At 39.6% G+C, this 19,259-nt stretch overlaps 1 protein-coding gene across 1 annotated transcript in view; it reads right to left on the reverse strand.

The window, feature by feature from the left end:
* The window catches only part of nrip1b (nuclear receptor interacting protein 1b), a 90,019-nt gene that overhangs the window by 70,035 nt on the left and 725 nt on the right, over positions 1 to 19,259 (reverse strand). The window lies entirely within an intron of this gene.

Genomic DNA, 19,259 nt, shown 5'->3' on the forward strand with positions numbered 1-19,259 from the left:
GTTGGTGTTGTTGCCTCTGAGATGAGTCATGGAGCCTAGTGTTCTATTTTTTTCAACAAAAAAATAAAAAATAGAAAAGACCAGGCAACTGAGAAAATGACTGTATGAAAAAAAATATATAGAAAAGGTGCCTGGTCTATTTATTCAATTGAGGCTGGTTGGGTTTCTAGTTCCAGTTAAAGGGGTTGATGTAGGTCAAGCCCTGCCTTCTCATAAGCACCAAGGTCAACTGTGAATGGGAGAAAAGGTGGATTAGTATGAAAGAGGCCATGAGAAAACCACATTTGTCTGGTTTCTATGCCAGTAATGGCCTCAAACACAGCTATAAAAGTGAGACAGTTCCTCTTTGCCTGTATAGGTGTGTACAACTCGGAGATCACAAACCCATTATACGTATAAGTATCCCTCTATTATATTTCGTTTTATAACCCACTGAGTGACACTTTTACTGAACAATATAAGGAATCTTTAACAACCTCAACATTTAATTTCATTAAGTTTCAGAAAACTGGGATTCGGTTGGATTATGGATGCCTAATTTTTCTTTACATTTGTTTCTTACCGTAAGACTACTTACCAACATGATTGGTGATGTTTTGTTCATTGCAGAAGGACCCTCATGAGTCACGCAGGTAAGTCTCTATTTTAATAGGCATATTAATAGGCTGCCGCAAGCTCCGTGTTTTAACAATCTTAATGTCAACAAAATAAAAGATCAATTCTTTTGGCATATTAAATTAGCGATTGAGGGGTATACCAAAAAACAATTTGAACCGGAAATACAGTTTTGATTTAAACGATGGTGCTGTATTCAAAAAGTGATGGGCATTTGCAATCACATTTAGACAGATCCTGATTTAGTCAGCCTCATGGTAAATATAAAAGTGTCAGACATGTTAATTGTACAAGCTTTAAAATACTCTCAAACTGAGACAGTAGCATACTCCAGAATGACACAGTTGGTCAGCCGGGTTTTTAAACTGCCGAGCAGCCGTAGGCAGTTTGCGCAGACAACAAATTACGCAAGTCAGTTAAAAGAGACAGATCACCCTATGCATCATTATGGACATGAAACAAACTTTTCGTGACATTATCAGTGATTGAGAATGGAAAAGATGAAGAAGAACCTACTCAGTTAATCACTTTAGTTAAAACATTTGCAGCCTGGAATTCCCCAATTAAGCACACGGGCGGGAATTGTTGGAGACACAATGGTAAAGTCTGGCATGACCTGAACCCTTTTTGACCTTGGGACTGATTACTCAATTAACTGACAGCTGCAAACCTGCCCATCACTAGGGTCTCCGCCCCATTCATCCCTATATGCGTACAAGGTCAAGGAGAGCTTATAGCAGTGAAGGGTACCACATGATTGGATCTCCTTCTGGATAGTTACTTAAAAAGCCTCAAGAATCAGGTCAAGGTCACACACTAGCCATAATGCAAAGATAAAGTCAGTACCATGTGAGTGTGAAAAAGCACAATTAAACAGTGGAGAGGGTAAAGGGGTGACTGTGGTATACATGTTCACATTTCTGCTTTCATTGCTTGAAACCATAAACTCTAATTTGATTATCTGTTTTAATCTTCCTGCTTAGTAGACACTTTCATTCAAAGTGACTTGCACAATGATCACTCTTGCACATATTTCCCTTTCTACAGCTGGATATTTACTGGAGGAATCTAAGGTTAATTGCCTTTGCTTAAGGGCAGAGGGTGAGTGGGTTATGAGCCAGCAATCTTCTGGTCACCAGTCCATCTTGCTTAAGTAATAGGTCATACTGCCGCCTCAAGTCATCAGCACTGTGCTCACCATTTCTGTCTTTAAAAAAAATAAAATAAAATAAAAATAAAAAAATTAACACATTTAACTCTTTGACTGCCAGACGTTTTCAAAAACGGGTTGTCGCCAGTGCCAGCCGATTTAAGCATTTTGAGTGATCTTTCAAGGTCCACAGAAAATGTTGTGTTTGGACTATGGAAACACACATACTACCAAATGAAAGATTGGACTCTCAGCTTTCATCAGAAAAAAAAAGTTTGTTTCTACCTTATTCCGTTCTTCAGTAATCAACAATAGAAAATGGTTACTTTCACCGAAATTCTCTCTTTTGAAACAAAAAACGGAGAAAAAGAGCTTTTTGTGAAACGATGTTATTTCATGCACTCTAGTGAATTGTACACTTCTTTTTGTCCATGAATGATGCCACAAACACCTAAATAGTGCTTTACTTCTGTAAAACGCTTTCACCAACAATGAAAAAGTGTTTTTTGATTGCAAAACACGTTTATTTCCATTCAACAGTGTAACAATTTGACAAAACAATTTCGCAAACTATTTACAAATGTGTGCAACTGTGGTACTACTTACAATTATGTGGATGTTTCAAATACAGTTTTTCCTTTTGTAACGATCTCCTGCGTGCAAGGAGACGCCAGGACTCGCACAACAGTTTACTTTCACTTTCACATTGGTCCGTTTTGCGTGCAAACGTTACACTTTCAAGACGGCCTTTTTTTCCGGGGAATAAAAAGCAAGTAGCAGACTGTACACACTTCCTCCGATGAATATGCGCTCCGTCGTCCGATCGAACGTCCGCCTGTGCGTGCTCGGTTGCGCTCCGCGTTACGACACCGTCATAGCCGCCGCGTCAGCGGTTCCAATTTCGCCGTCAAGCTCGGATTCACCTTCATCATCATCGAGGATGATCACCGTCGTCATCAATGTACTATTTTAGCGTTGGTCGATGCCTTTCGTCTTGTAAGTGTAGAGCTGCTTGCAAACGCTCGCCATTGCCCGTTCCCTCCTCCATCTAGCTCCATCTAACGTCTTCTACTGCCGCGTCAATGCTTCTCAACCACGGAGTCACCACCCTCATCTTCATCATCGATGATGATGATCGTCATCAACAATGTGCTTTTTTAGCGATGCTTTTGGTCTTTGAAAAAAACGGCTCTGGCGTTAGCTCCTCGCGACCGGCCGCCATTTTTCCTTTGTTTTCCATTCTGATCTCCTGCTCAACGCTCTAGCTCTGCCTCTACTGAAGCCCACCCGATCTTGTCAAAAGAGAGTCATCGCTGCCCTCTAGGGGCCAAAAATAGTCATTAGGCTCAAAAAACCTGCTTAAAACTTTCAGGAGAGCTCCGCAAGCCTTCCCAGCACCCGTTTCAAAAAATAAAAAAATAAAATGGGAGGACGTCTTTTAACGTCTTTGGCGCTCCTCCGTAGGTTTTTGCAGAACGTCATTTAACGTCTTTGGCAGTAAAAGAGTTAAGGAAAAAGCTGTACTTCGAAACTCACTTTTCAGTCTGTTTACTGTGCTCTAGAATGGACAACTTGAATATGAATATGGTCACCTCGCTAATAGATTTATAAGTAGACTAGTGGTTTACAAAAGGGAAGCATTGTAGAGCAATTCAAGGGTCACTCTTCAGAATAATAATAATAATAATAATAATGTTCCCTTGCTATAACGCAGTTCATTTTTCGCGGCCTCGCTGTATCCAGGATTGTTTTAGTGCAATTTTGCATGATTTTTTTTTTTTACATTAATGTATCTAATTTTGTAAAATTTATAAAGGTTTGAACATTAGGAATGTTTAAACAAGAGAGAAATGTGAGAAAATGTAATGCCTCAATGAGAAAAGTGTATAAACTGTGTGGTCAGGGGGTTTAGAGCCTTAAAACATTTATAATAAATGTAAAACATAAAGCTAACTACTTCACGGATTTCATTTATTGGGTACTTGAATAATGCATCAGATTTATATAGCGCTTTTCTAGACACTTAAAGACGCTTAACAATGGATACATGAATAAGAAAAGTGTAGAAACTGTGTGGTGAGGGGTTTTAGAGCCTTAAAAATTTTATAATAAATGCAAAACATAAAGCTAACTACTTCGCGGATTTCATTTATTGGGTATTTTTTGGAACCTAACCCCAGCGGAAAACAAGGAAACACTCGAATAATGCATCAGATTTATATAGCGCTTTTCTAGACACTTAAAGACGCTTTACAATGGATACATTATTCACTTACACTAGGGGTGGGTGATATGGCCTAAATTTGCGGTGATGATATTGGTAATAATTTCTGAACAATAGTTTGGTGATTGGTGCTTTGGAATAATAGCACTTTTATTGCAGCACAATATTTAAGACACCTTTTTTCACAATTTAAATGTAAACAAAGTGCAAATATAGCAACCGGAATGGAATCAAATGGAAATAAAAATAGCAACCGTAATGGAATCAAATGGAAATAAAAATAGGCCAGGTAGTGTTTACCCTGTGAGGTCTAATTGTAACATAACTGCTTAAAGCACATAAAGTACATTTACTTAGCAAATACAAAGAAAACACGAACCTTCACAAGTCAGTGGCAAATTGCATGAGTCAAGAAAGTCCATTATTTTCTACTGTGTGGTTGATCCTAGCGTTGTAGGGGGGATTCACTGTAGCAGCCAGTTTGTAACAGTTTTGTACATCGCAGGCAAGCGTATTGTTGAATTTTTTTTCCCCCTGCGATTGCTTATGCAGTGGTTATTTTGCCAAAACCCTCCTGCGAGCGTTATTTTACCGTGAATGTCTCTGATTGGTCAATGATCAGAGGAGCGAGAAAATGCCGTGATTGCTTGTAGACATTACTAGCCAGCATGAATAACACAAATATGCATGTTTGCGCAGCTACACACCGTCTCGTCGAGAGCACATTAGCTTAGCGGCCGGTTAGCATCACAAACTCACATCAACGTCACGGTAAAATAAACACAGCGGACCTTTATCTTAGCCAAACAATACGCGACCGCTTTAGTTTTATCCAACCACCATCTGCTCTTTTTTTTGTTTTTTTCAAAAGGAGTGCGTCTAATCAAGAGCGCTCCAGTAATGAACTTTTGTTCCCGCTAAACAACACAAGCTGTTTCCATGACCCTCGCGGGTCGTCTAACCCTAACCCTAACCCTCTTAACTTTAACGGCAACAGTTTGCCGCACAATTTGCAAACAATTCTATTTTTGCATCATATCTGACCTCTTATAACTGAACAGCCTCCACACGACAAAGGTAGCTCACTCCCACTTTGCCGAAGACGCAACAGAACTGGCTCACACGCTTTGACATTATTTTTATGCAGCAGCGAACGATGTACGTACGTCCAAATGGACACGAAGACGTATGATGCTACACATATCGCTGGCATCGGGCCAAAACTTTGTACCTCCGAAATCTTCAGTCTTAAGGAGACCCCAAAAACAGCACGTTTGTTTAACCATTGACAATGCATCATCAAAGACAGCAAGCCATTTTCAACACTTTAGATTGATCAATGATTCGTAAAAATGACACATGTGTGGACTGACCAAAAGTATAGATTTTTGAAAAAATATGAAATTTGTCAAATTGTGACTTATGAAGTTTTGGTCTGACGCCAGCGATTTACACTTGAGAGATGAAGAATAAAGAAGAGACAAATAACTTAAAGAGTCTGGTAGACAGCCATCGTGCCTTTGTGTGTTAACTAAGAAATAGAGTAAAAAGAAATACAATACTGCCTCTTGAGAATACGACAAATTATAAATTAAATATGAGCTGTTCATGCTTCCAAGACCATAGCAGGACTAGAGGGGAGCTCTTGTCTGCTACTTAAGAGCTAAAGTTAGAGATGTCTGGACCTCAGGGCTAATTACCCATTTTCCCCATGCACCCACCTTATTGTTTACATGTAATATGGTTAACAAGTTTTGTGCACTGCACACGCCCATTAGGATTAGGGGGTCACACACAGCAAAACACATTATGCAAAATAACTAGGTAGCAGTAGGAAGCAGTAATACTAGTAACAGTTCAAAATTGAGTTTCTTCTTAAACCATTAACCATTTCATCTCTAGTCTGCGTCATTTGAAATATTAAGTACTGTAAATGAAAACAAACGTGTCTTAGGAAATGACAGGAATTTGCAGCTTGGAATGCTTTTTTTGTATTTAAAATGTGTGACGAGGTTGGCCGTCAAAGAAGTGCAATGTAGCACAAATACTTTTGGGTAGGGGCTAGCACTGACATGCATGATAGACATAATTTGTTTTATACTAATTATTTAGCATTGGAATTAATAAATATATAGTGATTTCCAGAACTTCCACAATCTTTATTAATTACAAATTATTTTCCAGAAAATCTTACATCCTTTTTAAAACAAAACACAAAAAAATACTCGACCTCCCTTCTCAAAGTGTATTTTTAATATTTATTGTCAGGTTGAAAATAAAATTTAAATAAATCAGTAAATTATAGGGTAATTGTTGTCTCAGTAAATACAAGCTTGGCAGGAAGAGTGTTATCAAGCACTTTATATTGAGCGACAAGCAAAACCAGGCCTGTGTCCTGCCATTCATATATGATTGCTCATTGCAATGCACTTGTGCAGTGTACACTCCATTTCAGAAAGTAGGTGGTTTTTCAGTTGACATGTAAACGAACATCCAAACTAGTGACAGTGACAGTCTAGCTTTTCATTTAAAAATATTTATGTAAGCAGTTTTTCTTTACAACGCGGGTCAGTTTTTTGTGTTCAGAATGGTCCTACACTACACACTAAAAATTAATTTCCTGCTGTTGTCTCAATTACAACAGCAGCCAATAGCAACTACCCGACTTGTTCTTTATACCAAATACAACTTTTATAAAACACCCTTATTGGCTTTTTGCAATGCTGATAGACATTTGTTGGTAAATGTTACAGTCTAATTCATATGTCTCTTCCATTCTTTTAAAATAAGACAGTAAAAGTGAATGTGTCCCTGTTATGAAAAGAACAGAGGTGGACACTTCCGTTGTTACGGCGGCCCATCATTGACGGATGCCCACATCTCAGCGAGTGCTTCCGCTTGTTCAGTGAGTGCTTTATGACGCAAAGCATCGAAAAAACACAAGGACTGCTGAGACGGACAGTCTGTACTGACCTGGATTGACGGACGTAAACCTACTCAGTCCATGTATTCATTTGTGGCTTCACGTTCATAGAGCCAATGCCGAAAATATTTATAATACTCGCCAAAAGGTGGGCATCAGTCAATGACAGCTTGGCATAACAGTCACAGAAGTGTGCACCTCTGAATTGTGGAATGAATCAAATCAAGTCGAGATGCATTGATAATCACAGGAGATAAGACCAAAAAAAAAAAAGACTCAAAAATTAAAAGAAAAGATCTTGAAGGGTCACTTTGCAATAATCCCATTCTAAACAACGCATTGTATAATTGTACTGTATATATTGTGTTGCTAATCCATGCATCTCTTGTTGCCCAGCAACAATTCATATCATCAACCTACATACTAGGATTTGGGGTGTTAAGCGTATGATAGGGTTTCATCAAACTACTTGAAAAAGGACTGTAAACACACTGGATTAAAATGAGTTTTAGCCCAGAAATGTTTCGTTACTTTAATCACTAAAACTACAAAGTATCTCTTACGTACAGAAGCTATGATGACTGAATTTTACCCAATTTCACTATTTTACTTAATGGAAACAAATCCTGGAGGCGCAACCTCGCCACCTATATGTATATGCATCCCCGCTCCATCTCGCCCCTTCCTTCCCTGCTGCCTAGTGCAATATATCCATCATTCATAAATTCTGAAAACTCTCTTTAGTTAATTGTTCAGGAAAATTTTATTTCAAATGAAAGCTTTTAGAGAGAAAGAACGAGAAAGAACTAAATTGCAGGGAATTCTCGAACCGGATCCTACCCCCACACACCCATACTTGCCTGGGGTGACGTTGCAGGGGTACATTAGCTGTAAGCTGCGCACTGCACTACTCCATATCAAGGAAGCCATACACCCGTGTTTCATACAGAATGTTACGTAAAGCCTCCCTCCCTGCACTGGCTTACTGCACCAGACACTGTGCCCTTGCACAGGCTGCTCAAGGTTCTCAAAAGGACAGGCGGCTAAGAACTTGGGAAGGACAGGGCTCTGTGATAGCCTGCAAAGTGAGGGAGGGGGCGGTTTCCAGTGACAGCCTTGAACTTTGAATTTAGCGCCAGACAGCTTCATGCATCAATCCCTCAACTTCCAAAGGCAAGCCACTAACCTTGAAGAGGCCAGGGACTCTTCGGGAATGAGTGGCATTTTCACTTAGCCCCCAGCTTCTCCCCTTCACTCCTGGCACATAAACTGGTTAAAGTAAGACACAGTTGAATAACAGCCGACCTCTGTTAACCTATTGAGACTGTTAACCCATTGTTATAGCTTTCAACCAAAGACTTCTTACACCATGCCATTTATGTAACATTAAGCATAAACGGTGCATAACTCATCACAAGGCTTTTTGGCACATAAGCTTCTCGGGAGCTACTACTGCATTACTGCTGACTTGATACTTCAAATGCTACAAAACAGTACTTCTTAGCAGATGCAACACAACTGTCCCTCCTATTTTGAGTGAGTCTCTGTCCTTGTTCCCCTTGCATCCTGCCCACTCTTTCACGGCTGTGACATTAGCCTGCTTGTGGCAATAGAGACCTTCCTCATGTCTGACTGCAGCAGACTCATCACACTGGTAGAGAAACCTTCCTACTGCACCTCCACAGCCGGAGGGCATCTGCTCCACTACAGGAGAAGCAGTAGTCACTTCTACTTTCCTCCTACTCTACTCCTCTGCTGTGACCACACCAGCCCAACCAGGGAGTCAGTCAGCTCCTCTCCCACCACTGCTCCATTCTACATTTCATCAGTCTTCAATGTTTTAAAAAAGGGACAGCAAATATTCTGAGTTGAGCAGCTCATATGAGGTTTGTTTCCCATTGTTGCTTCTAGGGGTGTGAATTGCCTAGTACCTGGTGATTTGATTCGTATCACGAGTCATAGGTCACGATTCGATTCAATACCGATTAATCCCGATACGAATCTATAAATTGATTATTGCTATTTTTTAAACTCAAATTTAGAAAATACTAATCAGCAAACTTGTAATGTACACTGTAAGATTTGTATGAAAATGTATGTATCTGAAAATTCAGGCTTATAACTGAGCTGCATTTAACAAACAGGTTGCAGTCTGTTTCATGTTTGAACAGCACTGAAATAAAATACTAAGGCTTAAACATTCTTCTATGCTTAATGTGTAAATTCTAACCCTAAGTAAGACGTTTTGTTGAATATTCCCCTAAAAAATTGATGTTTCCGCATATTGAATCGATTCGAGAATTGCGTGCTGTAATATCGCGATATATTGCCGAATCAATTTTTTCTAACACCCTAGTTGCTTCATTGATAAGCACAGGTCTAGTTGGCCTATTGCTTCGGTAATTTGACCTACATGCTCTCTTCCTTGTCTGTTGCTGTCCCAAGTTTTGACCCTTCCTGACCAAGGATGACAAACGTTAGAATTTTATGTTTTGTAAGATTATCCTTTAAGATTATCTAATGGTCTGAGACGTGGCAAGAGTGAACTTGTCCTGATAATAGGGTCCAAAACAGGTCATGTGTGACAATCATGAATATAGAGGTGGCAAATCCAGGTCCAAAAAGTGAAAAACCTGTCAGTTTAGCTTACCGATTAGTTTAGTTTACCTATTCAATCAGCTTGTCTACCAGCTGGTTGAGTAGAAGCACCGGTGACTTTATTCCGGGGAGCTGGGGTGCAGTGTCCGTGAGCTTGCCCATGAAGTCGTGCTCAGCAATGAATGCACGCACGTGCGTTTTGTAGTCGCATATACGGTCATTTACTGAAGCCACGGTGGCAGATGTGGATGTATGTGCAGGTCTTCTGCTAATGTACTTATGTATGTGTATGTAATGTAGAACGCTTCGCAAATCTACTGAGTGTGAATGATGTACTTGTTTTTCTTCTGCTTCTCTCCACGCAGCTATTGATCGATGAATGCAAGCACTTTTTTGCAAAACCTTGTTTTGTAACTGAAAATCAAAAAACAAAAGTTTAATGTGTTTTCATGTTCTTAAATGAAAACAAACGTACTAGTAATGTCACTTTCACTCAATGCGTGTGTGCTCCCGCAGCGAGTGATGCTATTTTTCGTGGGTAACTACATTGGCACATCACTTGCTATGTACTAGTAAAAGTAAGCTGGGGTCCACTTCATGGCGTACTAGCACTCACACTCTCTTTCCGCTCCTAATGTACACTTTTCTTTGAGCACACGCTGCAGAAGCTAACACTTGGCTGCGTCAATTTGTGGCACCAATGAGAGAAAGAGGCTGTCCAGCCATTTGTTATTCCACACTGTTTTTGTGTTCTCGCAATGTTGAGTATTTTCCCTTCCATTTTTTAAGATGTGCGCGTTGTGTATCCGGATTTATCATTGTGCTGTTTCAATACAAGACCTACCCTACTCTTCCTCTGATTGGCTAGTGGCTATTAATTTGACTTATACTATTGGTGGAATTACTCGTTATACTTTTGGTGGATTCAATCTTTTGATTCGCTATGGCGTGGACACATTTACGCAATACACACATATAGGGAAGGTCTTGTCCAAAAATATCTTATGCCGGAAATTCGGCACCGTGCCGTAGTACTTTAAGAAATGAGGGTTTTAACTTTTTGGACTTGGATTTGCCACTTTACCTTAAAATTTAACGTGTTCAATATTTACAACCAAAAATCTTCATGTGTCTTGGGAACACCCAGGGCTCCCAATTCATGACTCCGTAGATTGTGATTTAAAATGGAATGTAGCTAATCAAGAAGCAACCTGCTATTAATCTAAATTGAGAACATAGCTCCTGGTAAGCGCAATAGTAACAGTATAAAGTCGGCTTTTGTCTCCAGTCCCAAGACCACCGTCATTCCCCTCTTCTCGTGTGTAACCTTTCATGTTGCGTTTTGTGTTTGTTGTTGCTATGTTTCTTTTTCTTGTTTTTTTACATTATGATACATTTCTACCCTGGACGTCTAAATCCTAGATCGGTGGTGGAACTGAATCTGTGTTTGTGGTATGCTGTGTTAATACTATAATGCAACACACCAACCAGTATGATCAAAAGTAGGAATGGGCAAATACAGATACCCAGAGGTGCGTCAGTCAGTAAACGGACGCCCGGTTTGCTGCCGAATGACGAGAAACTTTTTTTTAAATGATTGACAAAGCATTGACGAAAGTGGGGTTTTGTGTGTGGATGCCAAAAGGTGAGTTTAGTCACTTAGAATGCATTCCGTCAAGATTGACAGGCTGTCCGTCAGTCCATCACTGACGGATGCTAATTTTATTGCCAAAATGCTCACCTGTCTGTTGGTCCTAAAATAGTGGCAACGAAAGATGACGGAAGCATGGTTAAAATAATGTGATGGGCTGATAGACGGACGGCGTGAGGATTAGTTTAGTTCACGATGACGGACGAATGCCCAAGGCCTTGACAAATGATAACTTTTTGTAAAATACCCACCACTGCCAGGAACTATGAATCTGAAGAATAGAAAATTGCCATACATTTCACACAATTTTAAGGAAAAATGCACTATTGGAATATATAGGTCGTTCTTTAAAATTATTTTGGTTTTTGGGCGGAAATTGGTATTGTATCAGTGACTACCCAGAGGTGAGTACTGTTACTGGTATCAGTCTGGAAAAAAAAGTGGTACATCCCTATTCAGAATTGTTATAATCACCTGAGTCTGTAACCGAAAAACAATCTCATGAAGACTTTAAACCATTCCTACTCGTGCAACAACCCTTAGTGAGCCATTGTCCTGCAAAGTTTGAATAATTAAAGACAATTTCAATTATCCACAATCAATATATGGAAATAATTGAGGAGCCTGTCAGTGCGCCAAGACCAAGGTGGAGCATGCAAGCAGCAGGGTTGGCGGTGAGGGTGAATGGGGATTTGGTGGTTGCAGATGGTTGAAAAGACATTCAACAGATGAACCCTGCCTTGTGTAGCTCTCGAGGGTTGCAGTAGAAGCGCTCACCTTTCTTCCTCACATGCCATCATCCCAGCCTGCATTCTAGAGCGATAGCTGTAAAAATGCATTTAGCCGTTCCTGCCTTGTCATTAAAATGAGTCTCATTGACTTTGGTCACCTTCTGTTCATGACAGAAGCACCAATAGGAGCCAGAACGATAATTTGTGAATGAGCTAATCCTGCCATAAATGAGGTCTTTGCTACAATGCAATCTTACAAGCAGTGGGACACAACATTCCATAAATTCACCACGGAATAACTTTTTTTTTTCTTTTTTGCATTGCCAAATATTACTGTAAAAGAGAATGTGTCATATGATTAAATCAAGTTTCATCACAGTTGCTTTAATGCCAAGCTCAAACTACGAGACTTTTTTGTATTTCACGACAGTCGCGCTGTCAGATTACCCGATTAATTAGTTCTGTGTCGTGGACCGGACGTGTAGTCACACTACAAGTCCGAACCCGACAAGACACCACCCTATCATCGTGTGCTGTAATGCCAAAAGCACCGCGTCGGCACTGTTTGTCGGGGTGGTGGAACAAGAAAAGCGTCAGGAAGGGTGCGTTTGTATGAATGGAACACGCGGGACAAGTGCGGCCATGCCATTCTGCATATACATGAGCGCATTGCTCTCACACTCTGCTCGGTAGTTATCAAACACTGAAATATTATATTGTGTTTGTATAATTTGTGTAATTTATACTGCTTAAATATTTATTCGTATTTGACTTGTTTTAGTACAGTGCATTTGATACGCGCCTTCGCTACAAACTGCCCTTCGTGGGGGAGTAAAGCCCGGCCCGACTTCTATAAAAAGATACTGTACATGTCTGTCCCAAAGATGTTCCCATCCCTGCTTATGCCCAAATCATACTTTTTAAAAAAAATATTAGGACGACAGTCAGAATATTTTTTTGTAGGCTACTCTACAAACTACTCTACGTCTCTCCTGACGATGGCAATGTTGGGAGGTGCATGGCTCCCATCCATAAAATCAAAAATAATGTGACTTTTGATATGCTCATATTAAATGGCAACAAATGCACACAATGCGTGCGCTATATGAGCTCAAGCAGCAGCGCCGCAGCGGCGTTATTTTCTTTTCTTTTTGGGTTCACATGTCTGGCCAAGTACCATGAAGTATCCAGGGGAGAAATAAATATATTAAATAAATAAATAAAAAGAGCGAGAACGTGCTGGTCAGTGTGTGATTGACGTTTTGCTCCCTCTCGCTATTGGTCAATGCTGCGGAACCAAAAGGACGACGACGTAGGTATGTTACATTGTGCGACAAGACGAGCAAAAATTCTGACATGCTAGACTTTCGTCGTGATGGTCGTGAATCGTCCCAGACAACAGGCGACCAATCGTTGAACATGTCCCACTACACGGGCGACGCTACGTCAAGACAACTCAAAATCTTTCACGACATGCCCCGTTTGTCCGCGACACATCGGTCGGGCCAAAATCGGCATATTTTCTTGTAGTCTGACCAAGGCATAAGGTACAGTAGAACCTACATGGTCAAAATCCAATCCATTCTAGGATACTCGTGAGCCTCCAATTTGTACAGTTTTCCGAACTCTGGCACTGGACTTCAAATCAATCTGTTACAGCGTCAAACTGTCAGCATAATAAAACTTTACAAGCACTGCTTAAGTCAGCGTTTCGGTTCTATGAATTCAGCGGCCGCGCCCCACCATTCCTAAATCGTAGCCACCACTCCTTCAAATTTCCAATTAAAGGGAAAGTAACATGAAAAAAAACACCTTTTGGAGCGTTTAGCCAAGTAAAAATGCTAATTCCTCACCCAAAACATCACCAGTGTTTTTTTTCCTCCAGTCGCCCCTAGGTCATTCTGTTCTCCAAGCACCAGCCCCTCCCAAGGGAACCCGAGAAAACAAGCGGGTGCTCACTCTATGACATCATTAGGTGAAGGTGTGGACCCACCCCCGCAACTCCTATGCGGACTAAACACATGCCCACTTTCTGAGACCTCCATGTTCGCAGGATATTGATAAAGGTAGTCTTTATTAGTAAATATTCTGTCCAAATGAATTCAAATAGGGTTGGTAGGCTTTTATTTTGAAATTGACCCTCGAAGCGCATGCTGGCGTGTCTTCTAACTTGACTTGTTACGGTCCACGATGTTTCGTAGCAGTTTGCCCCTACCCCAATGTGCTGACAATGTGCTCATGTACACTTGATTGGGAAAAACTGATTTGATTGGTTATGATGCTAGGGAGGTTGTGAAGCTTTGGTTTTCCCAAGGGGAAGTTGGTTTTCCCAAGGGGAAGATGGTTGGGAGGCTTCGCTATACTCTGTGTTGAACAAAGCAATGTTCACATAAAAGAAAAGCATTTTTTTCCCCTCATTGTTTTCTTTTAAATTGATATAAAATAATTGACTTGTTTTACCAGCCGCTGCTTGTTGCAGACAGTTCTTGCTATAGTAAAATATATTGTAAATATATCTTGAGTCCGTCAATCTTTACAAAATATGAACCTACAGTATGCAAATTGAGATGACTGTACATCAGCAAATATGATCATGCTGCAACTCCCCAAAAAATGGTGCAACCAAATCCTGTGCGGTGTGGTGTGACCAAGTTAGTGTAAAAGTTAGTGTAGAGCTCTGGAGTCACCACCGACCCCGTTCCCTTGACGAATTAATTTCGGCACTCCAGGCACGATGTGAAAAAAAAAATCTTAACAATTTTTTACAACCCAAAATTGGCCTGCCCCCGCTGCTGAACAAAATCCTAGAGGAAACACTGAACGTTATGGTCCGAAGGATTTGTTTTGGCCTGTCCGGGATGTTACTGGGCGAAAACTCAACATTTCCCTTACAGCCAAGCCACAGAGGCAAGCTACTATGAGTGGCATATGCAAATTTTGCGGTGTGAACGCCCGCTCCTGATTGGTGGACTGTTCCCGCGGAAGCTTTAGGAGTTTGAGTCTTGTGTCTTATCTTGTCTGCATATGCAAATTCGGCTGTGCGAACACTGGCTCCTGATTGGTAGGCTGGTTTTCACGCTTGCTCCTGGTTGGCTGCTTCCTCGAGCGTCAGTTTTAAATGCGTTTACAAACCGCAACGGAAAAACTTCGGACCATACATTAAGAAATATTTTAACATTTATAGTGACTATACAGTTTTAAAAAATCATTTAACCACCAGTTTAATATTAAGACAATAAAACAAAACAAAAAAACTATTAACTTTAATCGTGAACAATAAGTGTGTAATATTAGTATAATTTTATAACATTACATGTCACACAAGCATACAAAAAGCTTATCACTAATATAAAATGTCCAAACAATACACAAAATATTATATATTGTTGTTGACAAGTGACAACTGATGAAGCAACTAGCCAGTCCGTGGCTAGAAAGCTAACACTGACATCTAAAATTAGCAGTAAAATACACCGCCTAAAGCTGTGTAATATAACTAAAAAGTGTATCATTATATAAGTGTTGCATATCTGTCAATATCATTAATTATTGATAATTTTTTTTACAATTTTACTTTAACATAAAATATTTAACCTTTAATAAGAGGTCAAGACAGCGATGAAAAAGTCAAATCTAACTATCAAGAGGGAAAATACAATTCAAAATGTCTTGTAGTAAAACAATGTGCGCTGTTTTTGTGTATATTTTAATGTAGTGTAATGCTCCTCAATCAGTGCACTGTAAATTATTATTTGCCAAAGACACTACCATAAAGCAGGGTCATTGATATAGTTTTCTTCATTCAATGTTCATAATTGCAAAGACTGGTTGGGGACAGTTTTGTGTACTCAACAAAAAATTTAAAACATTAGCACTATGAATCTGTTATGATACAAATCTCAGTACAGTAACAGCTATGGAGCGGGATACATTTATTAAACCATCAATAAAATTACCATTTACATCAGCTGACTCAATGCATACTGCTTACAAATATAAAGACCAAACAATTAGAGAAATGAGCTTGAGGTCAAAAGGCCTATGATGTGATTCTCTGGTGGGCTCTAAGAAGATGAGAATGCACATCTACTGTCAAAAGTGCCCTTGAACAATGTTTAGTGGCCAAAACCTTACTGGGCAGCTCCCAGGTTTGTAATAAATCAAAAAAAAGTGCATTAAATGCCTTGACACTTGTTCTACTAGATTGTGCATCAATCCCCCATCCTAATCCCTCCCACCACTAACACCCAAAGAGTGACTCAGTAATCAACCCTCAACATTTTTTCGGGTGTGTGTCTTACACTTGTGACTGACAATTGAAAAAAATGGATTTGAACTCTTGCTGAGGTACAGTATGATGTACAAATGTGGAATGCACATACTGTTACAGTGTGAGAAATGTATTAGAATTTTATGTCTGTAACTATAAATGTAATTTCCAACTAGACAAAGTGCAATTTCTGCAGAAATTGTGTGGGAATGCTGAAAAGCTGAACGCTATTGGCTGAATGCTAAGATTTGAATGTATGTGCTTATGATGTCAATTGAAAGATAAAATATGTGAAAATTAAAAATCTTTAATTGTAGTTAAATGGCAAATGAATAAAAAGAAATCTTGAACTGCAATCTGTCTAAGGTGGGATTTAATCATTTCAGAGAAATTATAATTCACTGTCCTGATATGATGGTCAGTTGGTATACATGCATAATACTTAGCATAACGGCCATGGATATATTTGCAATGTACCAATCCCGGAAGTGGGATTTGAACCTGCAACCTCCTGGTTACTGAACAATGCACTTTACTAGTGCTTCCGGGCAGTATCAGACACCTGGCAGTGATGATCAGTTGTATATATGGAAGTGGGCGTTGAAAGTGGTACTTAGAAAAAGTTCAATGTCAGTCCCATTGAAAATGAATGGGGAAAAGTTTATATTTAACGTTAAATTGTGCGAATACTGTAAGTAATGTGGAATCAGACAATATATACATTGAGAGGCATGAATTTTTGAAGCAAGTTTTGAATAGTGTAAATCGAAAGTATTTTGTGGGAGTCGTTTCATGGCAAACAAGTGTGGCGAATAAAAATCAAAATATGACATAATCATTTCCCATGACTTTTTGCAAGTGTTGTTTAAGTAAATATTCAGCACCCTCCCAAGAATTTGCATTGAGCAAATTAAATGCCCCATTTCTGTTGCAGGCTAATGGGGTAGATGCCACTTCGACACTTCCGACTTCCGGGTTTCACACATCAGCGTCGTTTCCGGCCACTAATGGCGGCGCTCCAACACTCGCACCCCCACTCCTGCATCCCCCACCCCCCCCCCCCACCCCCAACTGCGTGCTCCCACTCATCTGCGGGAGCGCGCAGGGCATCTCAACTCTCTGAAATGCTTCGGACAACTGAGACAGACAGACAGACACACTACACACTCGCACCCGTCAAAGAGAACGCGCATTCGAGGGCCACAAAGGCGGAGGCGCAAGAAATGGGACGCGGCCCACACGTCGCTAACAGGAAACGGAAACAAACTGATGTGTGAAAACCGGGAAGCCAGAAGTCCCGCCTCCACCGTGGCATATACCCCATACACATCACTCAAAAGCAACTTGCAGGATAATAGCAGGCAACTAAAGCCAATTCAAACAACACTATACACAGACCTGGCCACAGAACACTATAACAAGTAAAACTGGCAAGCATGCCTCTGAATGGGGAGGTTTTTTGGTTCTTGTGACTACAAAGGGCAAACTGAACAACTTTGAAGTATAAGTTCAGGTCAAAAAATTAAGCAGCTTAACTGCTCAACAAAAGGAAGGCTAAATGGTAGAACCCCAGACACAGGTTTCTCTACATTATTCTAAACTTGACTGATGCTAAATTAGGTTTGTGAAAGGTGGTGCATTTAACTGAACACACAATTCCTTTGTAAACATTTATTGCAACATCAGGCTGCTGCTGGGAGGCTTTCAAATGTGCCCTTTTCAAACCTAAGACCAAGATTTACTTTGCCTCCTTTAATGTAACTTGTCGCAAACCTCAGTTTATGACCTTTTGTCTCTGCTCTCTGCCAAAGTCAAATGGAGCAACAGGACATTGAAGAAAACACACCTCGCCACGCAAAGGCCAGTCAAAGGCTGCTACTTACTTACACAACGAAAAAACTTTGAACTCAAGCAACACGCCATGATGACACAAACATTACAGGATGCTTCATCAACACAAGAAAGAACCAACATTATTTTTTCTCCATTTCTCCAGTTAAAAGACAGTACAACTGCCAAAAATCGGGCTTTGTAGATTAAATTTAAAAAGTTTTTTTTTTTAAATTACTTTTATTCTGTAATGTTAAAAATTGCTCACTGTGGTACCTGTAATGTAAAAACAAAAAAATATGAAACATTGAGACCAAAACGATCATCTAAGCTAACATATTAATGTGTGAAGTCTGAGTCTTGCTATTTAGTACATTACAACCCTAATTGAATCCTCTAGTTTAACACAAGCATTTCAAGACAAAAAATCTGAAACATTGATTGACATTGAGTCTGGCTATTTAGTGCATTACAAATAGGGAGACCCACTGACTGATTATCGGCGGCGATATTAGGCATTTTGACAAACATCGGTATCGGGGTATCAGCAGGCCTTTTTTGAAAATCTGACGGTCGATAAAAGGTACAGCTAAATCCATTTTAATCTCAATGAACTATTTATTTAAATTTTTAGTTAACTTTATAAGAGATGCTGTTGATCCTGCGGAAACTGCTGAACCTTTTGTGAAATGTGAAAGTTTAAGATTCAGATTTTTTTTATTTTGGAAAAAACAGCTATGGTATTTACTTCTTTATTTTTTATTCAACTATTTAAGACGGAGTAAAACCGTGGTAACTTCCTGATTTTTTTTATTATTATCTAAGATTAAAAAAACAACATCCTTGAACTCTCTGACTCTGAAGTAGGAAAATTTGTTCAATAAGCATTAACGCTTTAAGACATTACAACAAAGTCACAATTGGCATTTGTTTTTTAATGTGACGCCAATATTTTTCCCCAATTTTTATTGAAAACGAATATTGGCTTCAAATATCCGTTATTGGCCTCCTTGACTACTAATAATCAGCATCGGCCATTAAAAAAAACATATCAGTCTATCTCTGATTACAAACCCAATCTAATTCTCTAGTTTGACACAAGCATTTTTTTCACTCATTGTTCATTCTATATCCAATGATTGAGACAGCCTGAGATGTTATGAACTACAGTAACTACTAACTAATGTCTTTACTGTTCTGTTGGCTTTGAACGTTTCACATAGCCTACTAATGCAACATTCAAAAACTAAAGAGCAAACCATTCAGT

Source organism: Vanacampus margaritifer, chromosome 16 (genome assembly GCF_051991255.1).
Source record: "Vanacampus margaritifer isolate UIUO_Vmar chromosome 16, RoL_Vmar_1.0, whole genome shotgun sequence".
NCBI classification, from domain to species: Eukaryota; Metazoa; Chordata; class Actinopteri; order Syngnathiformes; family Syngnathidae; genus Vanacampus; species Vanacampus margaritifer.